Below are 20367 nucleotides of genomic sequence, written 5' to 3' on the forward strand. Positions count from 1 at the left end.
TGTGCTACTAGGGTCGCCTCCACAAGCCATGGGCCGTCAATAACCTCTACCGGCGTTTTTTAGCCGAGAGGAAGGTTAAGTGACCCACGCTGGCGCTGCGCACTGAGCTGCCGACTATTGCCTCTGGCCTCCTAGGCGGAGACCTGAACAACCCACCTCTTGCGAAGGGGTTGTCGCCTACACTACTACCACTAATTGAAGAATTGACTTGGTTTTCCATTTTGGTCTCACAAGTTGCTCGGGAAAAGAGGTCCACCACGCCAGAGCCCAGCATGACGCGGTAAGGGACAATGACTGTGGAGGGTGCCCAGGTACCCCACAGGCTCCGTTAAAGGCCTAGCTTATTATTTCACCCCCCTGGCCATGCATCCCCTCGGCACGGGTCGCTTGACGCCTTGGGATTGAGGGTTAGGGACGATGGTCTCGGTCTAACTCGCAGTGGCCATGGGGAGGGGTCGTCAAGCCCTTGGACAAAGTCCCTGCTGCCCGCTGTGTGTGTGTGTGTGTGTGTTTTTTCTCTTCCTAAGCAATGGAGGGGGAATCTGCTCAACAGACATCCTGGGTTGACCAGGAAGTGCGGGGTTAGGGGCCACCTCAAACGAGGGAGGCAGGACTGCATCCCCGACTCGCTAAACCGTTTCCATTGCCGCCAAGCCCATCGTCCCTTCGGTACAACCAGAAAGTAATGCTTCAAAGGGGGCCAGTGCATAACGCACCCTCGAGGTTAGCTGCGTGTCCTTGCAGCATCGAACATCGTGACTCGCTTTTTTAGAAGAACACCATGGTATCGTGCCAGCGCGTTGCAGGCTTTCCAGCTGGCCTTACCACGCCCTATGTCCTCGGAAGGTGGGAAGGGTCGACTTCGCGCCTGCTTCCCTCTGCACGACTGGTATCAAAAATGATGATGCTGCGTGCACCCCAAATTGACCTTTCTGCGATAGGGCCTATTCGCCAGCACACAGAGGGACTTGCCGACGCGAGGCCTACGCCTGCCCCAGCCTTGACGATGACCCCTTTACGTCCTCGGGCTCGGAACCCGCCCGGTTGACCGACGCCGCGAAAGCGACGATACCATGTTGTTCTTCGCGCGGCCACTTGTTCGATAAAAGGATCGAGTTCGACCACAGAGCATGACCACCGGTATGACCCATGAAGCCGACTCCGATCCCTTGGACCACCCCTTATTTCCACCTGAACTAGCCATCCTTGAGTCCACGCGCCACCTTCTGTGTAGCTCCGAGACGATTTGGGCGATAGCCGATAAAACGGCGTTTCAGCCAACTTCATCTTTACACATCCTCCGAACTAGGTTGTCCGGGGTAGTGTCCAGACCACATGTGGCAAGCATGTGGTCACGCATTGCGCGAAAACGTGAGCACACGAACAACACGTGTTCCGCCGTTTCCTCTAAACCTGCGCACATCAAACACTCGGGCGAGGCCGAGCAAGCCAGCTGCGTTACCTGCACTTTGATTTTGCAGCACGCTTAAACGCCGGGCACATCGAACCCCCCATGGGGTGCTTGCTGTTCACAGCTTTGCTGGAACAGATCAAACAGTTGGGAGGGTTCGTGCAGCATTGTGCCTTATGTCCCTCTAATCCACAGCGTCGGCAGAGATTGCTTCTGTCAGGGCCTTTGCAGTCCCATTGCTTGTGCCCCGGTTCCAGGCACTTGAAGCAAACTTCGGGTTGCTCGCATATGCGCACAGGGCATATCGACCATCCCACCTTGATGCTCCCTAACTTGACTACCTTAGAGGCGTCCGCTGCAGATAGCCGAACCAATGCTACCTGCGTCCCTGCCGGACCTTTCCGTAGCCGAACGGCTGCGGTGGGCGTGTCCACTTCACACTGTCGCCGCAGTGCCGTGACGAGCTCTTCGACTTCAGTGATCTCGTCCAGCTCTTTAACCCTTAGATTCACTTCCGTCGTGAGTGGCCTCACCTTGACCGTCTCGCCTAGGACCTCCTCCGCCAACTTCTTGTAGGCGCGCCCTTTTGCGAGACGCCCCGCTTCAGCTCGAGTATCATCTCGCCCATCCGGGTACGTCTTATTCGACGTACGTCGGCGCCGAGTTCACCGAGCTTGACGTCACTCCTCATCGCCTTCAAAACATCCGAGTACTTAGCCTCGTCCGCCGTGATGATTAGGGCATCGCCCCTGGAGCGATTGGCGCCTACCCTAGACTTCTTGCTACCCTCATTCGCCTGGGCCTTCTTTTCGGCCCTTGACGTCTTCGGTTTCCTCTTGTTCTTGACCAGGGTCCAGGAGGCGTCATCCCCCTCTATTTCCCTGGTCTGGTGCGGCTGAGAACTTTCAGCCTGCCGTAACCCCTTACCACCGTCTTTCCTGAGTGGACGGACCTTTCCAGGTCCTTCCTCCCCCGGTTTTGGAGGTACCTGACCGGGGTTCAGCTTTCCAGCCCCACTACCCTTGTTCGGGGTAGTAACCCTCCGCGTTTTGGAGCGGCCCCCAGGGAGCTCATCCCCTGGAGACTGTCTCCCCCGCTTTTGTGTCTGCTCCGTTGGAGCAGTCACCCCCGACGTACCTGTAAATACTTGAGCCTCAGTCTGGGTAGACTTTGGCACCACCGTCTTCGCTGGCACGCCTTCGGTCGATTCGACCTTGCCCGAGTCCGCGAATTCTTGGGCCTCAGTCTGGGTAGACCTCGACTCCACCGATTTCATGGGTTTACACTTGGCCGTCCCGACCTCCCTCTCCAGTTTGGCGTCCAGCATCGACTTTCGAAGTTTCTGCAAGCTCCTCTTGAGGTCCTTGCTGATATTATCTATGCTTCGATGACGCAAAGTCGATGATGGCGTCCAGCTGTTCCGTCGCCACCTCGAAGGCCGAAAGCCCATCGCGTTTGCGGTTCATCGCCTCCACAAGCCATGGGCCGTCAATAACCCCTACCGGCGTTTTTCTAGCCGAGAGGAAGGTTGAGTGACCCACGCTGGCGCTGCGCACTGAGCTGCCGACTATTGCCTCTGACCTCCTAGGCGGAGACCTGAACAACCCACCTCTTGCGAAGGGGTTGTCGCCTACACTACTACCACTAATTAAAGAATTGACTTGGTTTTCCATTTTGGTCCCACGAGTTGCTCGGGAAAAGAGGTCCACCACGCCAGAGCCCAGCATGACGCGGTAAGGGACAATTACTGTGGAGGGTGCCCAGGTACCCCACAGGCTCCGTTAAAGGCCTAGCTTATTATTTCACCCCCCTGGCCATGCATCCCCTCGGCACGGGTCGCTTGACGCCTTGGGATTAGGGGTTAGGGACGATGGTCCCGGTCTAACGCTGTTATCGCGCTACCAAATTTGATCACCTGTCATCTGCGCTACTGTTTTAGCAGCGCGTTTAGTAGCAACTGGTAAAGTGTGAAGTAATGATACTGCGCTGCCAAACGGCTTATACTCACCACGGCATCTTGTGCTAAGTTAATGTATTGAAACTGTATATTTTAATAACCAACGAGAAAAATTATTTTTTTCATTTCTCAACCCATTATTACTTCCAGTATAGGAAACGATACCCTAGCAGGATAAATTCTGTTGCTTATAAAGGCAATGAAAATATGCCCAATTCGATGATTTATATTTGTACGTATCTTCTCACATGTTATGTGTGTTGATGGTACTGTGGTGTAGTAACCGCTTCCCGTTCCAGAGGTCGATACAATCTTTAGTAGGGTTAGTGATCATCTTCCAATTATTACTAGTTTCAAAATAGCAACACAAACCAACCGAATAGAACTACGTAAAAGCATAATAAACCACAATAGATTAGATAACGAGTTTAAAACATATCTTAATAACATTGATGAAATTAATGATGTGAATTTATGTCTCAGTGAAATAGTTGAAAAATACAATAACTTAATACAAATTTGCACTACAATAGTTACGAAAAAAGTTAAAATAAAAGGCACTCAATGTCTATGGATGACTTTGGAATTGTGGCAGCTTAAGAAAATTAAAAATAATCGCCAAAAAAAAATTAAACGTAACCCTCGTGATCTTCATGCTAAGTCTATGTTAGCTCATGTGTCAAAAAAAGTAGAAAAACTTAAAAGAACTAACAAGAAAACCTATTATGAAAATATCCTAAATAATACCACCCACAGCAAACTTTGGAAACACATTAATATTATTTTTGGTCGATCGAAATCATTGAATAAAATTTCTCTAAGCATAAATGGAACCAATATAGCTGACGATACTGAAATATGTGATTCGTTTAATGATCATTTTTTAAATATCGGATCAAACCTGGCCTGTAAAATTCCGCCGTCAGACAGGAGAAATCCATTAGATACTCTTAATCCTATATGCGAGTCCATTTTTTATAACCAAGCACTCCGAATGAAATTATTAATATAATAAGCAAATTGTGGGCAGCAGGGACTATGTCCAAGGGCTTGACGATCCCTCCCCAGGCCATCTGCGAGTTGTGAGGCTTGCCTAGGATGTGGTGGAGTTTGACAGTGGGCCCTGTATCCGCAAGTAGGCCCCACCAAAGCGACCGTGTGCCGCTCAAAGCGCACAAGCCCAAGTCCTGGTGTTAGGTGGGACGCTAAACAGCCCTGACACGACGGCCCTCCGACGAGACAGGAGGTTTGCGCAGGTCCAATAAGCCGCCTGGAAAACCAATCATTACGAACAATATAAGAGATAATGCGACTCGATATAATCGGCAAAGACCTAGGCGACGAATACAGGATCACGATTGGAAGCTTGGAACATGGAATTGCAAGTCGCTAGGTTTCGCAGGTTGCCACAGGATGATCTACGATGAATTACATCCCCGCAACTTCGACGTCGTGGCGCTGCAGGAGATTTGCTGGACAGGACAGAAAGTGTGGAAAAGCGGGCATCGAGCGGCTACCTTCTACCAAAGCTGTGGCACCACCAACGAGCTGGGAACCGGCTTCATAGTGCTGGGAAAGATGCGCCAACTCGTGATTGGGTGGCAGCCAATCAACGCAAGGATGTGCAAGCTGAGGATAAAAGGCCGTTTCTTCAACTATAGCATCATCAACGTGCACTGCCCACACGAAGGGAGACCCGACGACGAGAAAGAAGCGTTCTACGCACAGCTGGAGCAGACATACGATGGATGCCCACTGCGGGACGTCAAAATCGTCATCGGTGACATGAACGCGCAGGTAGGAAGGGAGGAAATGTATAGACCGGTCATCGGACCGGATAGTCTGCACACCGTATCGAATGACAACGGCCAACGATGCATAAACTTCGCAGCCTCCCGCGGGATGGTAGTCCGAAGTCCGAAGTTCTTTCCCCGCAAAAGTATCCACAAGGCCACATGGAGATCACCTAACCAAGAAACGGAAAACCAAATCGACCACGTTCTAATCGACGGTAAATTCTTCTCCGACATCACGAACGTCCGCACTTACCGCAGTGCAAATATTGAATCCGACCACTACCTCGTTGCAGTATGCCTGCGCTCAAAACTCTCGACGGTGTACAACACGCGTCGAAGTCGGACACCGCGGCTTAACATTGGGCGGCTACAAGACGGTAGACTAGCCCAAGAATACGCGCAGCAGCTGGAAGTGGCACTTCCAACGGAAGAGCAGTTAGGCGCAGCGTCTCTTGAAGATGGCTGGAGAGATATTCGATCCGCCATTGGTAGCACCGCAACCGCTGCACTTGGAACGGTGCCCCCGGATCAGAGAAACGACTGGTATGACGGCGAATGTGAGCAGTTAGTGGAAGAGAAGAATGCAGCATGGGCGAGATTGCTGCAACACCGCACGAGGGCGAACGAGGCACGATATAAACAGGCGCGGAACAGACGAAACTCGATTTTCCGGAGGAAAAAGCGCCAGCAGGAAGATCGAGACCGTGAAGAGACGGAGCAACTGTACCGCGCTAATAACACACGAAAGTTCTATGAGAAGTTAAACCGTTCACGTAAGGGCCACGTGCCACAGCCTGATATGTGCAAGGACATAAACGGGAACCTTCTTACGAACGAGCGTGAGGTGATCCAAAGGTGGCGGCAACACTACGAAGAACACCTGAATGGCTATGTGGCAGACGGAGATGGCGGTATGGTGATGGACCTGGGAGAACACGCACAGGACATAATTCTACCGGCTCCGGATCTCCAGGAAATCCAGGAGGAGATTGGCCGGCTGAAGAACAACAAAGCCCCTGGAGTTGACCAACTACCAGGAGAGCTATTTAAACACGGTGGTGAGGCACTGGCTAGAGCGCTGCACTGGGTCATTACCAAGATTTGGGAGGAGGAAGTTTTGCCGCAGGAGTGGATGGAAGGTGTCGTGTGTCCCATCTACAAAAGGGCGATAAGCTAGATTGTAGCAACTACCGCGCAATCACATTGCTGAACGCCGCCTACAAGGTACTCTCCCAAATTTTATGCCGTCGGCTAGCACCAACTACAAGGGAGTTCGTGGGGCAGTACCAGGCGGGTTTTATGGGCGAACGCTCCACCACGGACCAGGTGTTCGCAATTCGCCAAGTACTGCAGAAATGCCGCGAATACAACGTGCTCACTAATCTTTTGTTCATCGACTTCAAAGCCGCATATGATACAATCGATCGGGACCAGCTATGGCAGCTAATGCACGAACACGGTTTTCCGGCTAAACTGACACGGTTGATCAAAGCGACGATGGATCGGGTGATGTGCGTAGTTCGAGTTTCAGGGGCATTCTCGAGTCCCTTCGAAACCCGCAGAGGGTTACGGCAAGGTGATGGTCTTTCGTGTCTGCTATTCAACATCGCTTTGGAAGGGGTAATACGAAGAGCAGGGATTAACACGAGTGGTACAATTTTCAATAAGTCCGTCCAGCTATTTGGCTTCGCCGACGACATAGATATTATGGCATGTAACTTTGAGAAGATGGAGGAAGCCTACATCAGACTGAAGAGGGAAGCTAAGCGGATCGGACTAGTCATCAACACGTCGAAGACAAAGTACATGATAGGAAGAGGTTCAAGAGACGACAATGTGAGCCATCCACCGCGAGTTTGCATCGGTGGTGACGAAATCGAGGTGGTAGAAGAATTTGTGTACTTGGGCTCACTGGTGATTGCCGAAAATGACACCAGCAGAGAAATTTGGAGACGCATAGTGGCTGGAAATCGTAAGTACTTTGGACTCCGCTCCGATCGAATAGAGTTCGCCGCCGTACCAAACTGACAATCTACAAAACGCTCATTAGACCGGTAGTCCTCTACGGACACGAGACCTGGACGATGCTCGTGGAGGACCAACGCGCACTTGGAGTTTTCGAAAGGAAAGTGCTGCGTACCATCTATGGTGGGGTGCAGATGGCGGACGGTACGTGGAGGAGGCGAATGAACCACGAGTTGCATCAGCTGTTGGGAGAACCATCCATCGTTCACACCGCGAAAATCGGACGACTGCGGTGGGCCGGGCACGTAGCCAGAATGTCGGACAGTAATCCGATGAAAATGGTTCTCGACAACGATCCGACGGGCACAAAAAGGCGAGGTGCGCAGCGGGCAAGGTGGATCGATCAGGTGGAAGATGCCTTGCGGACCCTCCGTAGACTGCGTGGTTGGCGACGTGTTGCCATGGACCGAGCCGAATGGAGAAGACTCTTGTATACCGCACAGGCCACTTCGGCCTTAGTCTGAATAAATAATAAATAATAATAATAAGCAAATTAAAGTCTAATAAAGCGGCTGGGCCAGACAACCTTCCAACACACGTAATTAAACATAATGCAACTAGGTTTTCCAATATCTTGAATAAATGTTTCAATTTAATAATTTTAACAGGGCAATATCCTGATTGTCTAAAAATAGCTAAAGTTGTACCGGTATTTAAATCTGGGGATCCATGCTCGTTGGACAATTACCGACCAATATCGACCCTTTCAATCTTCAACAAAGTATTTGAGAAATTACTAGTTGATAGATTACTAAACTTTTTCGGAAGGCATAATTTACTTTATAAATTCCAGTATGGTTTTCGACAGACTTGTAGTACAGCAACGGCATTGACAGAGCTAGTCGACTACATAGTAAGCAAGGTTGATAACAAAAAGATTGTTGGTGCCTTGTTCATTGACCTAAAAAAAGCTTTCGATACACTAAATCATGGCATTTTATTGGACAAACTTAACTATTGTGGTATTAGAGGTGTCGCAAATAACCTAGTTGAAAGCTATTTGAGTGGACGATCACAATATGTTACTATCAACGAAACCAGAAGCTTGATAAAACCGATAACAACCGGAGTCCCTCAAGGTAGTAATAACGGTCCTTTGCTGTTCCTGGTGTATATAAATGACCTAGGTAATTTACCACTGAATGGAACAGCTACATTATTTGCTGATGAGACTGCAATATTCTACCCTGACACCAGCTTATCGTCAATAATAAATCAAATGAACCAGGATTTGGAAAAGTTAAAGGTATATTTTGCAAGTAATCTACTGTCTTTGAACATTCAGAAAACTAAATATATGATCTATAAATCTCCCAGAAAAATATTACTTCATTATGTTGATCCTAAATTTTGGAATACTGTAATAACTAGACTCATTCAAATACCTTGGCGTACATTTGGACTCTACATTTTCTTGGGAAATTCAAATCAAAAACATCGAGAAAAAAGTAGCAGCATTATTTGGAGTTCTTTACAAAGTGTCTGATTTTGTCCCAGCACATTTATTGCTAAAGTTTTACTATGCACATATCCATTCACAACTTCAATATGTAATAATAACTTGGGTCGTGCATGTAAGTCCAAATTAATGAGGCTTCAGACCTTGCAGAACAGATGCCTTAAAATTATTTTGAAATTACCTCTGCTATATCCAACTATTGAATTATATAGTAATAATACGCACAACATACTACCGCTTTTGGGTTTATGCGAACTACAAACACTAATTATGGTACACGATATTATCAACAACGGAGCATATTCGAATATTATTTTACCTACTGGGAATCAATCCCGTTTCACGAGACAGGCTGGAAATCTGGCACTCACTAGGGCATCTTCCAATCATGGTCAGAGACGCATTTCATATGTTGGACCCTCCAAATTTAATTGTCTACCTAATGAACTGAAAATGATAACCGATAAATGCCAATTTAAACTTAGTGTTAAAAATACACTTGAAAAGAAAAATTAATGAATTTATACTCTGAGCCATTTATAACATTACAAGCCGTCAAAATAAAAATTCTTTAGAACCATGAGAAAATATTTCCAATTTAGTCTCAATTTTTTTTTAATATTCTAATTTAGTGCTCCACTGGGATTCTGGAAGTTAATTAGCATAGAATTGGTGACAGAACTTAAAATTATTTAACTTACATCTAGGTAAGTGAAGAATCTTGTCCTCGATAGTATAGTGGTCAGTGTCCCCGCCTGTCACGCGGGAGATCGGGGTTCAATTCCCCGTCGGGAAGCCATATTACAATCAAATATTTAACATACATACAAATATAAACAGTTTACAATACATTCAACAAATTAAAATGATCGTCGTTACTGTTCTGTTACTGTTACTGTTCTGGGTACTGTTTTTATGTTGATATTATTCCCACCGTGAAAAAGTAACCCTTTTGACGTAAACTACATCTAAGGGGATGAATACTCGAAAACGGAAATTTCAAAATCGGGGACCGTCACGAAATTATGTAAGATTTGGAACGTTACCACAGAGAACAGACATGGATGCTCGAACAAAATTTCGTTAAAAAGGTGTGTAAAGATTTAAATCGCACCTCACCGCCACCAACACAGGCTGCCTGACATAAAAACTCAACCTCACTAAGCGATGGCGTTAGCATACACTACATAAACAATGTAGTGCTGCCATCTAGGGGAGAGCCTAGGAGCAATTCGGAATGAACACTAGCGCTAAAAAGCAAAACACGACAATTTTTAACCATATCCATCATCACACTAGCACCGCGCAACGGAGGCATAACGACATACTTAAAAATGACCAGTACAAACTTTTACACAACCACGCGAATGAAGATGAACGTCTGTTCTCTGTGACGTTACTATGAAGTATGACTCTTTATAGTACGTTCAGATTATGAGCTATATCACTTGATATAGAGCATCTTGACATCAGTGTTTGTACATCTAGTTTTCACTGGAAATAATGCATATGGCATCTCATGGCAAGATTCGCTATATCAAGTGATATAGTTCATAATCTGAACGTGCTATTACGAATGTTAAGAAAAATGAATTGATGAAATTAGCCTAAATGTCTGCAGTTAACTGTGTATAACAAGTTTTTAACAGTGCCTAACGAAATTCAATTTTTCATTAGTTGAGCGCCTATATTCAATTGTTTTTAATAGTTGTGCAAAATCTTATTGAGTTTGTCGATCGATTGATACAAAAATCATCAAAATCGGTTAGAAGATGGCCCATAGAAGAAGTTATTAGCCCATACTTCCTGACCACATTTCGTGACGGTCTCAAATTTGATTCTGCAGAATGACCCCCCTATGTTTTCCCGAAGGACGTATTCTACGTAAACAAAAAATCATCAAGTTTTGTTTCAGTATTTTTAGTGAGGAGATCTTTCGGCCCTAGGCTGGCTTGTCTCCGAATAATTTCATCGAGTTTTAAAAATGTCAATTATTTATAAAATTTGGGTCAAATACACCACGAGCAGCACCGTAAAACAGCGTCAAAAGGCTCGTCAAATGGATCTCGTGAAATTTCGTAACATGTGCTTTTTGATTGCATCCTTACTAATTTTCCACTCGAAATATAATGTGAAAACAAAACAAAACTCAAACTAAGTTTATTTTTTTCCCAAATAATTACAATGCTTCTTAATATATTATGCATCTCGAGAAAATATAGAATATTGCGGCTTCCGGCTGGTTACTTCACAGGTAATCGCAACAGTCACTAAACACGACAGGGTCAACGACAATCTTACATATCGTATGCACTTGTCATGATAAACACTCTCCATGTACTCAGTGACTCCGGTTTCCTCTCAGTAATACAATCGAACATTGCTGTCATTTGACGAAAAGCACGTTGTTTTGCTTTAAGCGGAAAAAATCTCCCTATCTTTCCCTATCTATCCCTATCTTAAGGTCTGAGGGAAGCTCTCTCGCGGTAGAGCGCTATTTTCATACTAAAATGTCTATAACTCGGAATTGGGAACAAATTTCGCTTATCCCAACTGACAATCTCTTTGGAATTTATCATGTTCCTAGAGAATTTTGTGGATGATGCTAAATGCCCAAAACGTGTCTCACATTTTTGAACACATACAGACATCACCTCAATTCGTCGAGCTGAGTCGATTGGTATAGGGGGACAAGGGGCAATATGGACACCCTAAGGTGTTAATCAATATTAGGCGATTTGAATTGAATATAATTCGTATGTCTAGCAATTACATGATACTATTACTCGGTAACTACCAGTTCTGTTTTGAATCGTATTGAAAATAAGGCAATTTCAATCAAATAGGACGATTTTGTAATAGTTAATTTTTCACTACTCTCGGGAAGGTAGCGGGGTAGATTGGACACCCCCATGGGGCAGTATGGACTAGAGGCCTGAATAAGAGAAACGCGGATAGAAAATATGACTCTGCCAACACTGCATTCAATCTTCTTCATCAAAGAACAACACATGAAAAGGAAGAAATGGTTTATGTAGACAAAATCTCACAATCCGCTATTTTATGTGTCCACACCACCTAACAATAGAATCCAATAAACAATGGAATTTTATTTCATAATCTATAAATGACTTGCATATATTATTGCAAACTAATGTAAAATACATTCAATTTTGTTTATTTAAAAATTGCATAAAATCGAATTTGGCCGTTTTCAGTATTTGAGCCAATATTTTGGCTGCTTGACAGGTCTCCTGCTCGATTGGCTGCTGTTTTTGACGGTTCGATTGGCGGCACATACCTATCCGCGTTTCTCTTATTCAGGCCTCTAGTATGGACACCCTTATAAAATATGAAGAAAATTATCTTACTTGTGATTATATGCCATTGTAACCTATTTTATGGATCATCCTACATAAATATTACCCAATTGTTTATCTTCCTGTCATGATTTTGTATGAGACACCTAAAATTGTGTTTGGATCATCAACATCCGCCCTCACGAGAGGAGCCGGCCAAGGGCCGAAAATCTCGTTAATAAAGATATAAAAAAAAAAAAAATCAACATCCGAAAATCTATTTCCCTCTTCTTAAGCGAGGTCATATATGGTCGTTTTCTATATTAATTCCATGGTGAATAGAAGAAGATTGATTACGTAACGCAAAAATATGCCACTTTCAGCCGGCCTCATACATGTATGTCGGACTTTTTGTATGAAGCATATGATTGTTTTTATATGGATCCTCACACTTATGGCAAGACCCCTTCTCAATCGTCTCTACTCTGAGCATTGCATAATCTATGCACACTCTTATTCACTCTACTGGCATCGCCAATCCTTCCAATGGGTTGTACCGATCAACTTGCCAACGAGATTGCCAAATCTATACAAAACACTTCCTTTTTTTTGTTGCACTTTCAGCGACTTTTATGGTATATATATGCTTCTATGGTATATATGTCATGTACTGGAACTTTTATATCGATTTATAATTCCACACCATGATAACACGGAAATAACACGATATGAAAGCCAAGTTCAATGAGTTTGAGGTAATGTTTTAATTTTTAAGGTGTCAGTTCTACCATATAGGGGAAAGTGGTGCAAGATGGCCATACTAAGCGGTAACCCTTGTAAAATAGTGACACTGCTTCAAATTCTGCTGATTTCTCCATGAAACACCTTTATGATGACCCGTCTTTGACATAAGTATCAATAAACACTGATTAATAAAGTTTCAGTATCTTATAAACTGGTTTTAAAAAGGCTGTTTTTATGATGCCTATATTTACCATATGGGGCAATATGATCACCCCCTCGGGGCAAGACGAGCCTGGACCAAAAACTATATCAAAAGTGTGCTAAATTTATTTAGAATAGGGGACACATTTCTTGCACTTCTATGGATTATGTTCAAATGATGCTTCGTTTAAAAATGTCGTATTTTATGTTGATTTCTTGACAACTGGCACTACGACAATATCAGAATTTGCCTAAAATTAATTTCTTCTGTTAAACCCATATCCTTTGTTTTAAATCATCTCTGATTCAAGCAGAAACTATTTTGATCATTTTTTAAATGCATTTAAGTGTTAGGCGACTCTTAATCCTGGAGATGACCTTGTTCCTATACAGTTGGCAATACCGCCCCAAGCCGACGTGTATACAAAGATTTATATCCTATCGAACCTAATTACTGTGAATCTCCTCAAATTATTATTGTATATATGCTATAGTTATATAAAAGCTTCGGTAAATATCAATTTGTCCTGAAAAATGAGTAATTTAGGCTTCAATTGTTAAATTATGTAACTAGAAAATTATAAGAAAATTCGAATTTCAACTAAACCATCTTCAAATCAATATTACAAGAACAAGTGAGGTTGTCAAAGTGCATTTTTCAGTTGTATAGCCCTTTTACATTATTGTGAACCATCCCTTGTAATAATAATGTAAATATAATGCTCACTTGAGGCATAATTAACGTTGGCTGTCTTGCCCCATATGGCCATCTTACCCCACTTTCCCCTAGAGTGTTCAGTTTGCCCCAACAGGTGAACAAATTTAAAAACTGTTAGAAATTTTGTAAAAATCAAGGAAACTTGTCACAAATGCATGCCAGAGCACTATAAATAACAGAATTTTGCTATGGGATGACCAATAATTGAGAAATCATCTTCTATGGTAAAGTAAAGCTTATTTTATGGGAGGTGAAACTTATAACTTTTAACCATTTGGAAGACATTTTAACTTTTTTGTCAAATTTATGCGCTTAGAAAATAAAGCAATGGCTTCTACGCTTTAAATTAGTTGTTTATGAAAGGATTATAGAGTTCGCTGCACTGAAAGTAGAAAAATGATTGAATTAACAAGAATATTGGGGGTGTCCAATCTACCCCGGGTGTTCATAATGCCCCCTGGTCCCATGTATAACACTATGGGTCTCCGAGCCTTCTATAAAAAGTTCGGTTTTGCAGCAGTTCTATAATCTTTCCGTATACTTGGCATACGAGAAAGGCAAAACTGAACCTTTCGCGAATTGGTTGACGGGACAAGTTTAAATCAAAAAGAGATGCAACTCTGTTGAATAGTCTTAGAAGACCGCCGATAGCACCGAACATACCGCAGTTCGTTCGATGCATAGGCGTCCTGAACATCGAACTATTCCTAAGGGATCGGGGTTGCACGTGGTAGTTAATTTGTTCCAGAAGAGAAGGGTAGTCGAGTCGTCCTTGTAGTAGATCTGCTATCAGTAATGCCCTCGTTGTGCTTCGGCGGACGAAAAGAGGTTCCAGATCAATCAAACGGCAACGGCTTTCATAGATTGGAAGACGGAAGGGGTTTTGCCACGATAATCTGCGCAATGCGAATCTCAGAAAACGACGCTGGACGGATTTAATTCCTTCGGCGCCGTTATTATAGTGTGGAGATCAGACGACCGAGCAGTACTCCGGAACGGAACGAGTCAGGCAACAGTACAACGACTTTAGACAGTAAATATCCGTGAATTCTTTGGCAATCGTGAAGATGAAACCTAAAACCTTTGATGCTTCGCTGACAACATAGGAAACATGCGGCTTAAAGGTGAGTTTTGAGTCTAGAATAACTCCCAGGTCCTGAACTAGATTGACTCGTTCAAGTTCTGTGTCATACAAGATATACTTGTGAATTATTGTTTCCCTTTTCAGCGAGAGATTACCGAACATTTAGATGGGTTAACATCCATTCGGTTAAGCACGCATCAACTTGCAAAAGGCATCCAGTTGGCGTTACAGAGAGTGACAGTCTTCAATGGAACAAATTCGGAGTTACAGTTTGAGGTCGTCTATAGCAAAGCCTTGATTGTCAGAATGGCGTCGTTGAAATAGATCAGAAATTTCAGTGGTTCCAGGTGACTACGCTGAGGAATGCCTGAGGTAGCGGCAAAATGGTTCTACTGACTTTACTAACCAAGGTAAGGCTGCGACCGGTTAAATACGACTGGAACCATCACAAGAGAGAACCATTGATTCCGAGGCGATCCAGTTTAGCGATAGCTATGCGGTGATTCAATTTATCAAAGGCTGCTGTTAGGTCGGTATAGATAACGTCCGTTTGACTGAGATCCACCATGTTGCTGTTGATGTAGGATGTAAGGCACAAAAGATTTGTGGCAGTGGAACGTCCGGACATAAATCCATGTTGGTCGTCACTAATGTTTACAATGGGCGAGTGGAGGTTCCATTTCCATCACTAGCTCGAACAACTTGGCAACAGCAGACAATGAGGTGATACCACGGTAATTTGCAACGTCCCGTCTGTTACCTTTCTTATGAACAGGGAACATGTGCGCTATCTTCCAACAAGACGGAAAAATTCCTGACGTAATCGAAAGTTGGAAAACATGGAGTAACGGAGTAATAATGCCATCGATATTCGTTTTCAGAAATACGGAAAGAATTCCATCTGCTCCGGGGTTGTAGGATGTTTTCAGTTTCAATGCAGCTTCGCGAACTATTCCAACATTGATATCAACCATGCTTATAGCTTGGCCCGAGATAGGAACGGAGCTCATAGCATATCGTATTTGGTCTTCTGATAATCTTTCATTCCTAAAAACACTGACACGAATTTTTCTGCAAACAGTCTACTGATGTCCTGAGAATTAGACGCCAAAATTCCGTTAAGCGTCATTCGCGAAGGATTCATTTCGTTGCTCTTTTACGTACTTCCAGAACTTTTTAGGATGTGTTTTCAGCTTCCTTTGCAGTCCACGCTGTCTTCTTCTTCTTATATAAATAAAAACAAATATATAAAACCCAATTTAATTCACCGAGTAGTGATACTGCCTTTCTCCCATTTAGCCAAGACACCAACCTTATATGGAACTAATATAGTGCGATGTACCATTTTCTTAATAACTTCTAAACGCAACGGTCGATCGTTACCAAATTCAATAGTGATCAACTAGAATTTGCCCGAATGCAACTTATTGCGAGAAAATCGGTTAAAGATTACTACAACAAGTTGTACGCAGAAAAATATAGCTTCATTGAAACTAAAATTACAATGAGTACAATCAACAAACTGTTAATGCATAAAACTAATAAAAATATTTTTTTACATTTATTCACCAAACTTGTTGAATCAACAAAATTTGAAATCGGAAACAAAATTTGCTATCCGTCGCTATTCCTATTTTCGAATAAGGTTGATTCAAGTTATCAATTTTGTAGAAACAATAATTTACATTGTCAACTTAAGGATATTTCACTTTTAAATCTGCCTGTTTGAACAAAAAAAGGCCTCCGCCATGTTTGAACAAAAGAATCATATATTAATATGAGACGTTAGGAAAAAATATGTTTTACTATTATTTATAATAAATATTGACAAATAGAAATAATGATGAAACACAAGTGTGTAAGTTTCCAAGGTAAGTTAATAAATTATTGTGCTTTCAACTTTGTACCTTTTCAGAATTTTCATAATTTTATTCTCATATTTCTTTCAGATTCGTGCTTAGGTGAAACTCATAAACATAAATGGATGAAGATGAAAAATATTTTTCTCGCATTCCTGTTCGCTTAAAGGTAAATTTATAGAACAATAGCTAATTCGTCTAACAAATTATTGCTTTCTTTTTTTAGAACGAAGGATGGAGGCAAAAATACTACAACAGAAGTATGACATATAATGCAATTCAGGACAAAAATGCAGTAAAACAATTTATGTTTTTATAAGAAAACAATGACAACTGAAATATAAAAACCCAAATTTATCCCCCAGTGGTGATTATGCCTTTCTCGATTCAATGTGTTGAATTCGAATTAGTATGGTAAATGCAACGTAAATTGCCTACATTTAGGCGGTTAATAGCTTTGATGCGATTATATCACGCTGCTTAAAAATAACTCAACTATGAGAGTAATGGATTGCGTCACGGCTAAATTGATTAATGATTTAATATGTGCATGTACACAGCGTATTTGATAAAAGAAAAATAGAAATATTATTCAAACCGCATGAGATATTAGCAAACAAAAACAATAGTGTCCAACTAGGAAAGTTTCTCCGTCGAATGAAACTAGTTGCACTCGAATCGGTCAAGTCCTTCTATATGAAACGTGTTTAACAATAAAAAATTCCCGGGGCTACACACACACACACACACACACAGTCAGACATGTGCTCAGTTTTTCGAGCTGAGTCGATTGGTATATAACACTATGGGTCTCCGAGCCTTCTATCAAAAATTGGCTTTTGGAGTGAAATTATAGCCTTCTGGTACAACTTTGTTGTACGAGAAAGGCAAAAATCCAGGCTTAGAAATGAAAAATACAATATTTTTGAAACAACAAATAGAATTTTTGCGCCGACAAAAAACAATATTTGTTTCTACAAAATTTTATTTTTGTTTCTGGCATGTAGCTAAGGTGAATCATTTTTAGAAACAACAAAATTTATTTTCGTAGTAACTGATCATATTTTTTCAAATCAATAAGCATTACTGGTAAGCCGTGAGTCAACTGCGTGTGCTAGTTTAACCACGTAGACCAACAATTTTACTCATATTCTTATTGCACCGAACATTGTTTTCGCTAATAAACATCGTTTTACATAGTTTTTCTTCGAAACAAAAAAACATCGAAATTTCGTATGTACAAAAATAGTGCCGGTAAAATGAACACTTCCGGGTGGTAAAATTAACATCGATTCTAAAACCCTTTTATAACATTTAATTTACATTTTTTCAACTCCAGCCCCGTAAATATAACCAATTAAGATTACTAGAGCGTTTTGAAAAATCTGGTATATCTTTTGAAAAGCTCTTAATTATCAAAATAATAAAAAAAAGAAAAAAAATTTTGGAATATCATCTATTTTGGAATTAAATTTAGATATTCAAAGTTTTATCTTGATTATTTGATATGGTTTGTTTCTTGAACTTCCGCTTCACAATCATAAATTTGTATAAGTTTGATACAAGTGTTCATTTTACCTGCATACATGCCATGTGATAAATAGCTCTTCCTATAACGATGCAAACCAAAAATTTTACTATTCACCCCTGCAACATCTTTGTGAAGGTTGTCCTATTTGCCGCCGTAGTTTGAACCAATTTTATGATGAATTTATTAAGAATTAAAGCTTACGGAAAAATGGTTGAAAATTACATCAAATTTTTACGGCTTCGTTTGATATTTTGGATATTAATAGCTATTCGCTCGGTCTCAAAACTAAAATATTAGCTCAGGTACCTTATGTTATTTAGAAGAAAACTTGTGCATGGTTAACATACGCCTAATTAGTGTTTCAATCTCAATACAGCCAACTGTTCATTTTACCACCCCTGTTCATTTTACCTGCTTTTCCCCTATATGAAAAGTAGTCTATGTGTTTCTTAGCTTTTGTGCACACAAATACACACACATACACACTAACAGAGAGACATGTGCTCAGCTTGGTAGGTTTTCAACTTAATTGAGTATATAAGTATTCGGAGTGAAATGATACAACTTTGTTATACGAGAAAGGCAAAAATAAGTTAGCATTTCCCTAGAGGCAATATAACTCACGAATGGAACCACCAATTTGCAAATTTTCCTCACCAATCGATTCGTCAAAGGCTCTTCTTGTAGGGAAAAACAATGGAGGTAATAAACTATATAAACTTCGACATCAAATGTGTTGGTTATTCTATTAAAGTGAAATACACTTGGATTTGGCCCTACTGGTCAGTAACAATGACTTCGAAGTGTAAAACACTTTCTTTTCGATCGTTTTGTTTTTGACAGCGAAGTGTATTTTGAAACCGTCTGTCAAAGCAATAGAGGTAATAAACTATATTAGGATAGTGCACTTGTGGTTACAGTATTCCGTGTATAGTAGAAAATCGAAAATTTGTTTTCAATAAAATGAAATATCTGCAGTTATCAGACGTCGCAACTCATTTCTGATTAGTGCGCATGATAGTACATCCATGCGTGCATGATGCGCACCAATAATGAAATATTTCAAATTGTCGCGACTCGCGAGTGCTCAATCGCGCGGTCCGGTTTGGTGCCGGCCCGACAATAGTGGTTTCAGAGCATAAAGAACGCACCACGTTCTCAGAAGCAAAACGGAGTCTTTCAATCAGAAAGTACAAAAGATATTTTAGTTACTAGATAATGATTGTCGCTAGAGATGTCGCAAATTAATCGATTACTTCGATTAATCGATTCATCGTTGTGATAATCGATTAATTTTGAATCGATTATTACCCAACGATTAATCGATTCAATAATCGAGATGAATCGTGAGTAATCGATTAGTTACTAATCGATTAATCAGAATTTTACGACATCATAAGGATGTCGAAAATTGATTGATTATTTCGATTAATCGATTCATCGTTGTGATAATCGATTAATTTTGAATCGATTACTATACAATGATTAATCGATTCAATAATCGACAAGAATCAAGAGTAATCGATTAGTAACTAATCGATTAATCGGGATTTTACGACATCTCTAAGTCGCTGTCGTTGCTGTCTGGAACATCTTTTGCTGGCAATTAGGGTCTCGCCGACATTTCTCACCAACACGAACGCAGGTTCGTGGTTGCAAACAATCCCATTTGATTTTGCCGTGGCAGCTGCTCGTGGTTGCAAACAAACCGAGTAAAAGTGTGAGTGAAGCGTGCGTGTACGTACACGATCGCTGAAAGCCTAATGATAGGGGAGCTAAATGTCAAAGAAGGAAAATCTATACGATTTGACAGGTATGTACCACACATGTTTCGGACAGCAGAACAAAGGGAACCGAAGCGACAATCTTTATCTAGTAACTAAAATATCTTTTGGAAGTACGTAGATTTGATAAAAAATAATCCATAAAAACAAATAATGCTATCTTTTTTTAGTAGGAAACGAATATAAATGTAAAATAAGGTAGAAAGAACCATATGATCCTGCAGCAAAAAAAAACATATAGCTTGGATTTAAGGTGAATGCAATTCATTCAAATATGCAATTACATACTTTTTCTATCAACCTATCCTGGCAGAATTATAGACAATACTAGCAGGCTATCGTTTTCATATGAAAACAGCGCACCACTTCCGAAGTTAGGTTTAACGTACGGATTGTGAGAAAAATCCAACTTCGCTATCCCCCAATTCCGGTTTCCAACTGGATTGAGAATATTTATATCATCTAATCTAAGTTATCTAATTTATAAATTCGCATACAT

At 41.8% G+C, this 20367-nt stretch overlaps 1 protein-coding gene, 1 long non-coding RNA gene and 1 other non-coding gene across 3 annotated transcripts in view; 2 read left to right on the top strand and 1 right to left on the bottom strand.

Moving 5' to 3' along the window:
- Positions 1 to 20367, bottom strand: part of LOC134211773 (transmembrane protein 208) — a 75731-nt gene that overhangs the window by 54988 nt on the left and 376 nt on the right. The gene's annotated exons all lie outside the window — the stretch shown is intronic.
- On the top strand, positions 6556 to 20362 carry LOC134211775 (uncharacterized). Its single transcript, XR_009979092.1, has 3 exons — positions 6556 to 14734; positions 14839 to 16722; positions 16780 to 20362. It is a non-coding gene; the product is annotated as an uncharacterized LOC134211775 (long non-coding RNA).
- On the top strand, positions 9373 to 9444 carry Trnad-guc (transfer RNA aspartic acid (anticodon GUC)). The gene has a single exon. It is a non-coding gene; the product is annotated as a tRNA-Asp (tRNA).

The sequence above is a fragment of the Armigeres subalbatus genome, chromosome 2 (genome assembly GCF_024139115.2).
Source record: "Armigeres subalbatus isolate Guangzhou_Male chromosome 2, GZ_Asu_2, whole genome shotgun sequence".
NCBI lineage: Eukaryota > Metazoa > Arthropoda > Insecta > Diptera > Culicidae > Armigeres > Armigeres subalbatus.